We start from the raw sequence: 8,168 nt of genomic DNA, 5'->3' as shown, positions 1-8,168 counted from the left end.
TGTCTGTAGGATAGAGTCAAAATATGTTTACCTCTGCCAAAGTGATCATGTTTTCGCCAAATCTATTTGAAATTAGTGGATCTCCTGATCCCTTATGTACAGTAAAAAGAAAATGGCAGTGAATATTCATGACGACTTGGAAGAAGCAACCTCTTAATTTTAGTGACCCCCTGACCTTTCCTCTAGTAGTGCCACCACCAGGTCAAACTTTTAATATTCAAATGAGCACATCTCCTGAAACATTAGTCATACAGTCACAGAGTTTGCTGTGAACATGCATGACTCCTAGATGAACAAAACCATTTTAAGAATTCACATATGTTCTTCCTGTGCCAAATGACAGCTCATTCAGTATTTCCGAACATGCACAACTCTCCCCTAAAGCTAGAAATCAAAGATAATCAGAGAGAACCCTGAAATTGGTGATGTAACTGGGATGTAAAATCTGGGGCAGCTCCATAGACAATGAATGGGGCTCTGACATCACCGATTGGAGGGTTCTCTCTCTAATGCCTAGTTTTAGGAGAGAGTGGTGCGTGTTCACAAATATTGACTGAACTGCCCTGGGTGACAGGAAAGACATACTGTATGTGAATTCTTAAAATGGGTGGTATTCCCCTTTAATTCTCATCCCATGACCTCTACTTTATTTTTTAAAGGACAAAGGTCAATAGTCATAGGCCCCTCTAGGGGGGGTTCAGGGGCCTGCTCCCTCAGTTCTTATTGCATTGAGATCACTCTCACTGTCAAACAAACTGAGCAGGACCACAACGGCAGTTTCTTTCAGTCAACCAGGACAATTTCAGACAATTATTCTCATTACTCAAGTTCATTCAAACAATAAGCCATAATCTAAAAGTTACACATAGTAATAAATTAGTATAAAATATTGTATAACAAGGGGAGAAGTGTTTGCTTAATGTGAGTGACTCATGGACATTACTGTTGGAAGTAGGGGTGCTGAGGGTGCTGCAGCACCCACTAGTGGCAATGGGTAAGATTTTAAAGACAATATTATGGACTATCATCATCATCACATAAATACAGTTGGGCTTTTCAGTCACACCCAATTTATGTAATTCCAAAACTGTTTAGGGACCTCCACAGACAAAAAAAAACGTTTAAAAAGATGAAAATAACACATTTGTACTACATGTAGAAAATGACATGGTTGTTCCCCAAAACTAGATTATCATTTTCATTCAGATATCTTGAGAACCCATTTGAAAATGGCCATGTAACATAACTTCCCCCTTCCCGACAATCTAGTATAACACACTTGATACCAGTGGATTCCTTTTGATTGTCTCTAGCACCAGCATCAGGCCAAACTGACAACAAGATATCTTGAAAGGTAATGGCTGATTGCTATAATTTTATGTGCAAGAGAAAGAAAACCTTTTGCAAGGCCACTTTTTCTCTAGTACCTCCATTGGGCCAACATTTGCATTTTCAAATGATCTTATGTCCGGACTCCTGACCCATTTATTGTACAATCACAACATTTTCTGTGAATGTTCATGATCCCTACAGGAAAACACCTGTTGATTTCAGCAACCCTGTGACCTTTCCTCTAGCCACCATATGATATCTTGCGACTGGCAATATTAGCAACTCTTGTTTCTGTCATCTACCCTGTAAAATGTTGCATGTGAAAGTAATGACAAAGTGGGGAGACTGTTGAGCCTTGGCAGAAGTCTGCTGTCTGGGCCCCATTGATCCATCACAAAATAAATCGACAAGCAAATGAAGGCAATACTGTAACACTATCTTCAATCATTAGGCTACCACTTGGTTAAAATATGCATCAAGACGGGAAGGAATTTCTGCCTCAAACTGCAACCATATTGGGGCACTTTCTTTAAAACTCTGGAAGTCACCTGGTCCCCCATCACCATCTTCCTGGTTGGAAGACATTATCTTTTTGCCCGACCTGGGGAGACCTGGGGGCTCAATCGCTTACAGAGTGAGTGAGTGAGTGAGTGAGTGAGTGAGTGATTGACTCCCCATTGTTGAAACATGCATGTGTAACTGTTTGTAGCATACTGACCAGACCCATATGAGTGGCTGGAGCTACACAAACTTGTGACGTGACAGCAGCATACTTTGTATAATAGCGGGCCACATGAACAAAATGCCAACTTTGGTTGAGGCAAAATGAAGCAAGATGCATATCACATTAACTTAGCACAGCAGTGTTGCGCATTTCTGACAGTAGCTAAAGCTACATTCACTCTGCATCATCTGAAACTTTAGTAATACTTAGTTGCTTGTGTTGGATATCAATACATTGTCGATTTTATAGCTTTGTTTACTTTTTTACTTTAATGACGTGTATTTGATGCTATTTACTCGCCCTTACTGAAGCAAAGCCTGGGGGTAACGTTAGCTTTAGCTTTGCCTAGTAGTAGGCTATTGGTGGCTTCTATCTTTAGCTTAACTTAATTTTAGTGATGGTGAAGGATGCTACAGTAGCTGCTAATGTTCTGTATCTGTAGTGTACAGAAAAAAATCTGTAACGTGTATCAATTCATCGTCAATTGTATAGCTTGACTTTCTTTTGCATCTTAGCAGCAAAGCACACAGGACTTTTCAAGCTTTGTATCCTGAGTCCCGACAAATATTTGTAAAACAATATGACCCCATTTTCAACATTCACTGTCCTGGTTTTAACCAATAGAAAAACATCAACAATGCACTGCATCTGAATTAAACACTGATTTGTCTGTATGTGTGGCAACAATGTTGTTGTCAGGCTGTTGCTACATTTACATTTACATTTAGTCATTTAGCTGACGCTTTTATCCAAAGCGACTTACAAGTTCTGTACGACAAGTCATCAGGAAGGGTACAACTCTATCAGCTGAGTAACAATGTTCATCAAAGTGTTGCGTGTTACAGTGTAGGTTAGTTTATTAGGACAAGTGCATGACAGTAAGGTTAGTTAGGGTTAGAGTTTTTTAATTTAAATTTTTTTATTATTATTTCAGATAATGGTTGAAGAAGTGCGTCTTAAGTCGACGGCGGAAGATTGGATGGGTTTCGGCTGTCCTAACTGGGGTGCGTCTATACTTCCCACAAGCAAGTTGTCCTTCCGCGTTGCTCTGATTGGCCACTGACGTTTCTGGTCATGTGACATGTGCGCCAATCGCATGCCGAGCAGTGTCTTAGCCCATTTCCGCGTCGAACAGCCTGCAAATGACCTAACGCCTAGTTTATCACTGGTTAAGCTTAGGCGACTCTTTCGCAGTTGGTTAAGGTTAGAGTTTGGAATCAGGGCTGGCGTTCTATCGCCATGCTCTAAGACAAACTCTAACCTTAACCAACTTCAAAAGAGCGCCTAAGCTTAACCGTCCAAAGAACTTCGTCACACGATTGGGCGCACATGTCACATGACCAGAAACGTCAGTGGCTAATCAGATCGCGCAAAAGGACAACTTGCTTGTGGGAAGTATAGACGCAACTGGGGTGGGTAGTTCATTCCACCATTGTGGGGCAAGGACTGAGAATAGGCGGCATCTCTTTGATGACCCTCCCGGGGCTTGGATAGGAGTAGGTCTGAGGCGGCCAGAAGATGCAGAGCGTAGGGGTCTTGAGGGTGTGTAGTTAGAGACCATTGACCGGAGGTAGGCGGGAGCGGTTCCCTTTGCCGCACGGTATGCTAGGTCGAGGGCCTTGAAGCGGATACGTGCAGCAATGGGGAACCAGTGCAGGTCCCTAAGAAGTGGGGTGACATGGGCCGACTTCGGTAGGTTTGAGATCAGGCGGGCCGCTGCGTTCTGAATGAGTTGAAGAGGCTTGGTGGCAGTGGCCGGGAGGCCAGCGAGCAGTGCGTTGCAGTAGTCGAGACGGGAGATGACTGTTGATTGGACGAGGAGTTGGATGGCTTCTTTTGTCAGGAAGGGGCGGATCCTTCTGACGTTGCTCAGGAGGAATCTGCAGGTTCTGGTTGTCGCTGCGATGTGAGCAGAGAAGTTCAACTGGTCGTCGAGGACAACACCAAGGTTCTTGTCGGTCGGGGACCTGGTCACAGCTGCATTCTCGACTGTGATGGAAAGGTCGTCAGGGGGGAGGATTTGGCCGGCAGGTGGAGCAATTCTGTTTTGCTTAGGTTTAGTTTGAGGTGGTTGGTCATCATCCAGGCGGAGATGTCGGACAGACAGGCCGAGATCCGCTCAGAGACGTGGATATCTGAGGGAGGGAAGGAGAGGAAGAGTTGAGTATCATCGGCATAACAATGATAGGAGAAGCTATGAGACATGATAATGTTACCCAGTGATTTAGTGTAGAGGGAGAAGAGAAGGGGTCCTAGGACCGAGCCCTGGGGGACACCCGTCCGCAGGGGGCGGGTTGCCGACAGGGTCCCTCTCCATGACACTTGATAGGAGCGGTCATTGAGGTATGATGTCAGCCATGTCAGCGCAGAGCCAGCCACTCCCATTCCTGCGAGGGCCGTGAGGAGGATCTGGTGGTTGACTGTGTCGAAGGCTGCAGATAGATCTAGGAGAATCAGGACAGAGGAGAGGACTTTCGCTTTTGCTAAGTGAAGTGCCTCTGTGACCGCAATGAGGGCCGTTTCTGTGGAGTGGCCAGTCCGGAAGCCAGACTGATTAGGGTCTAGGAGGTCATTCTGTAAGAGATAAGCAGTAAGTTGGTTGGATACAGCACGTTAAGGAGAGAAGAGAGACAGGACGATAGTTGCCTAGGTCTGGAGGAGTGGGGAGGGTAGCTGGTCCAGCTGGCATGTAGTCGGACGGTTCGACGTTACCAGTGTCAGGGTCTCTGCTTCTGTAATGGGAGAGGAAGATGACAGAGTGAAGGATGAGGTTCTCGATTCAGTATTTGGAATGGGTGGGGGTTGGGAGAAGGCGCTGCGGATGTTCTCCACTTTTTCCTCAAAGAAGATCGCGAAGTCTTCGGCAGAGAAAGATGAGGGAGGAGGGGGTGGGGGGGGAGTGAGGAGGGAGGACATGGTAGCATGCAGTTTGCGAAGATTCTTGGCAGAGGCCTCGATCCTATGGTGAAAGAAAGAAGCTTTGGCATTAGTAATAGTTTTGGAGAATGTTAACAAGAGGTTGTGATATGTGTCGATGTCAGCAGTGAAGCGTGACTTTCTATACTTCCTCTCAGCCGCTCTCAGGACCTGTCTTTGTTCTCTCACTGCATCCGTCAGCCATGGACTGGGTGGGGAACAGCGGGCAGGTTTCTCAACGAGGGGACAGAGCTTGTCGAAGGAGGTTGCAAGGACTGAGAGGAGGGTGGAGGTTGCTATCTCTGTGGGGAGAGCAAAGAAGGTGTCACTCAGAGGTAGAGCGGATAGTATGTCAGAGGAGAGGGTGGAGGGGGATAGGGAGGGCAGGTTACGTCTGAGTGAGACGGTTTGAGTTGGGGTGAAGACCTTTCGGTTAAGCATGAGAGTTAGTGAGAAGGATATGAAGGAATGGTCAGATACATGTAGGGGAGTTACCGTGGTGTTAATGATGCTGGAGTTACGGGAAAATATGAGATCCAAGGAGTTGCCTGCTTTGTGGGTGGGAGGCATGGCAGTGGGAGTCAGGTCAAACGATTGTAGGAGGGAGACCACTGGGACCGACTGAGATGAGTCAGGCAGGTTGAAGTCGCCCAATAATAGGCTATGTAGCCGTAGCCTATTGATTTGACGTGATCATTCGTACCCATTGTACTTTTTCTGATGATAATGTGTTGTCATCTGACATCAAGGCCAGCAAATGAAAGCTCTAACATCTGTACCAGCGGAGGTTGATAGGTTAACAAAGTTTTACTGAGTGATTCGACAAAAACAAGTTTGCTACTTAATTTGTAACTAGCCTGTTAACAGAATTCGACTATAGGGCGACAATAAAGTGGTCAAGAGGCATGGTTTCTATCTTGAGCCTTAACTGGCGTGGTTTTTTATTCACATGGCAGAGCAGTAACACTACAGGTCTCCTCTCACTGAGAGGCTGGGGGGAAGAGAAAGAAGTGGGAGGAGACATCTCTATTTATACTCGCCACCTGGTGGTGTTCCTGAGTGTCTCCGCCTAGAGCGCCCTCTAGTGGAAACAGTTATATATGCAGTTAGACAGTTACTAGTGTAAACAGTTATATATGCAGTTAGACAGTTACTAACAATCCTACACAGGACCTCTGCCTTCAACATAGCCAACTGTAGCTCACGTTAAGCTAATGTTGAGCCCTCCATTGGTAAGTGTTTCTTGTTTTTGCATATGAAAACCAACAACACAATTGATTTTGGTTTTGATAGTTTATCAGTGAGCTGGATGCAATCCGAGAACAGATGGTGGAGGTGAACGGTACACTACCCCCCCCCCCCCTTCCTCCCAGTGAGCTGTGGTGTTCCACAAGGAAGCATACTAGGACCTTTACTGTTCCTAATTTATGCAAATGACATGTCATCAGCTTGTGACTGCAACTTGTTCCTGTTCGCGGACGACTCAGCCCTGCTGGTCTCTGACAGGGACAGGTTACAGGTTGAAAAAGCCCTCAGCTCTGAACTCGGCAGAATCTGCACCTGCCTCGCTGATAACAAACGATCATTACACCTGGGTAAAACAGAGTCCATTCTCTTTGGATCAAATAGGGGGCGACAGTGGCTCGGCGGGTAGAGCAGTTGTCTGGCAATCCTCCCGGGCAACGTGTCGATGTGTCCTTGAGCAAGACACATAACCCTTAATTGCTCCCGATGAGCAGGTTGGCACCTTGCATGGTTGCCTCCGCCGTTGGTGTGTGAATGTGTGAGTGAATGGGTAAAATGTGAGTAACAAATTGTAAAGCGCTTTGGATAAAAGTTCTATATAAAAAAGCAGCCATTTACCAAATAGCAAACTCAGCAAGGCCAACGGCTTCTCTGTTACAGTGGGTGACAATATTGTCACAAGAAAAGATGAAATTACCTGCCTGGGTTCCATTCTAGAGGCAAATCTTTCCTGTGACAAAATGGCAACATGCAATGTAATAAAAAAAGTCAACCAACGAACAACATTTTTGTACAGGATCTCCATCTGGTAAACAAGAATACCTTGAAGACTAACAGGAGCACTCATTCAAGGGTTCTACGACTATGCTTGCACCTCATGGTACCAAAGCACCTCAAAGGCCCTAAAAACAGGGCTACAAACATTACAAAACAAACTGGTCAGACTACTGCTTGGCCTTACTCCTAAAACCCACCTTACCCCTGCCCATTTTGACAATCTAGGATGGCTTAGAGTAGACGACAGAGTACAGCAACTTGCAATGGGCCTGGTCTACAAGATACACTACACCACTAAGATACCCATGTACATGTCGAAATACTTCCCAAAGGTCAGTGAATACCACGACCACAACACCAGAGGAAGCTCCACAAATCATGTTCAACCCAGATTCGGCTCAAACAAGGGACTAAACATGTTTCACAATTATGCCAGAATAATGTGGAATGCCCTACCCACAGCCGTAAAGGAATGTGAATCCCTACCCTCCTTCAAATCCGCTCTCAAAGAGCACCTACGGGTGGCTGCAATTAGAAACCGGCCAATAAATGTCAAACCCCCCCCCCCCCCCCCCATCCAATGTACAGCTTCTTCACCTTCGGACGTATATTTTTTTATGATATATTATTCTTACACAGTACCGTATATTTGTATGTCTTGTATGTCATAAATGTCTTGATGAATTGAAAATGGAGGATCCTGATGTAAACAAGACAGAAGTATTTTTCTGGTCTGCATCCTCTTAGCAGTTGTTTGTATTGAGCCGTACTGTACCCATTCTGCAATCTGTTAATACAGTTTTCAATCAATCAATCAATTGACAGATATTTTTGGGACGAGTTGGGCAAATTTCAGCACCACACAGCAGCCCATTGAAAGTGATTGAAAGTGGACAGCTCCCCTAGCCCTGTGACTAACGTCTCTCGTGCTGTGAACATGTGCGGTGAACATGTGTCTCTCTCTCTCTCTATGTGCAGTATGTGTGAACCAGTGTCACTCCCACGGTCCCACCAACATCCACAAGAGCACTAGTTTACAGAGGAGACATCCATGCTATCAAAACCAAAACAGAAGAAGGAACTTATATCCGCCAAAAAAGCGACTTAAATCAGTAGTGTGGGAGCATTTTGGATATGACCAGTCCAGTAGGTTGTTGAAGAAAGACAGATATCC

This window comes from Notolepis coatsorum, assembly GCF_963971535.1.
Source record: "Notolepis coatsorum genome assembly, chromosome: 5".
In the NCBI taxonomy this organism is placed as follows: Eukaryota; Metazoa; Chordata; class Actinopteri; order Aulopiformes; family Paralepididae; genus Notolepis; species Notolepis coatsorum.
The sequence above is the reverse complement of the archived record's forward strand: the minus strand, read 5'-3'. Positions refer to the sequence as shown.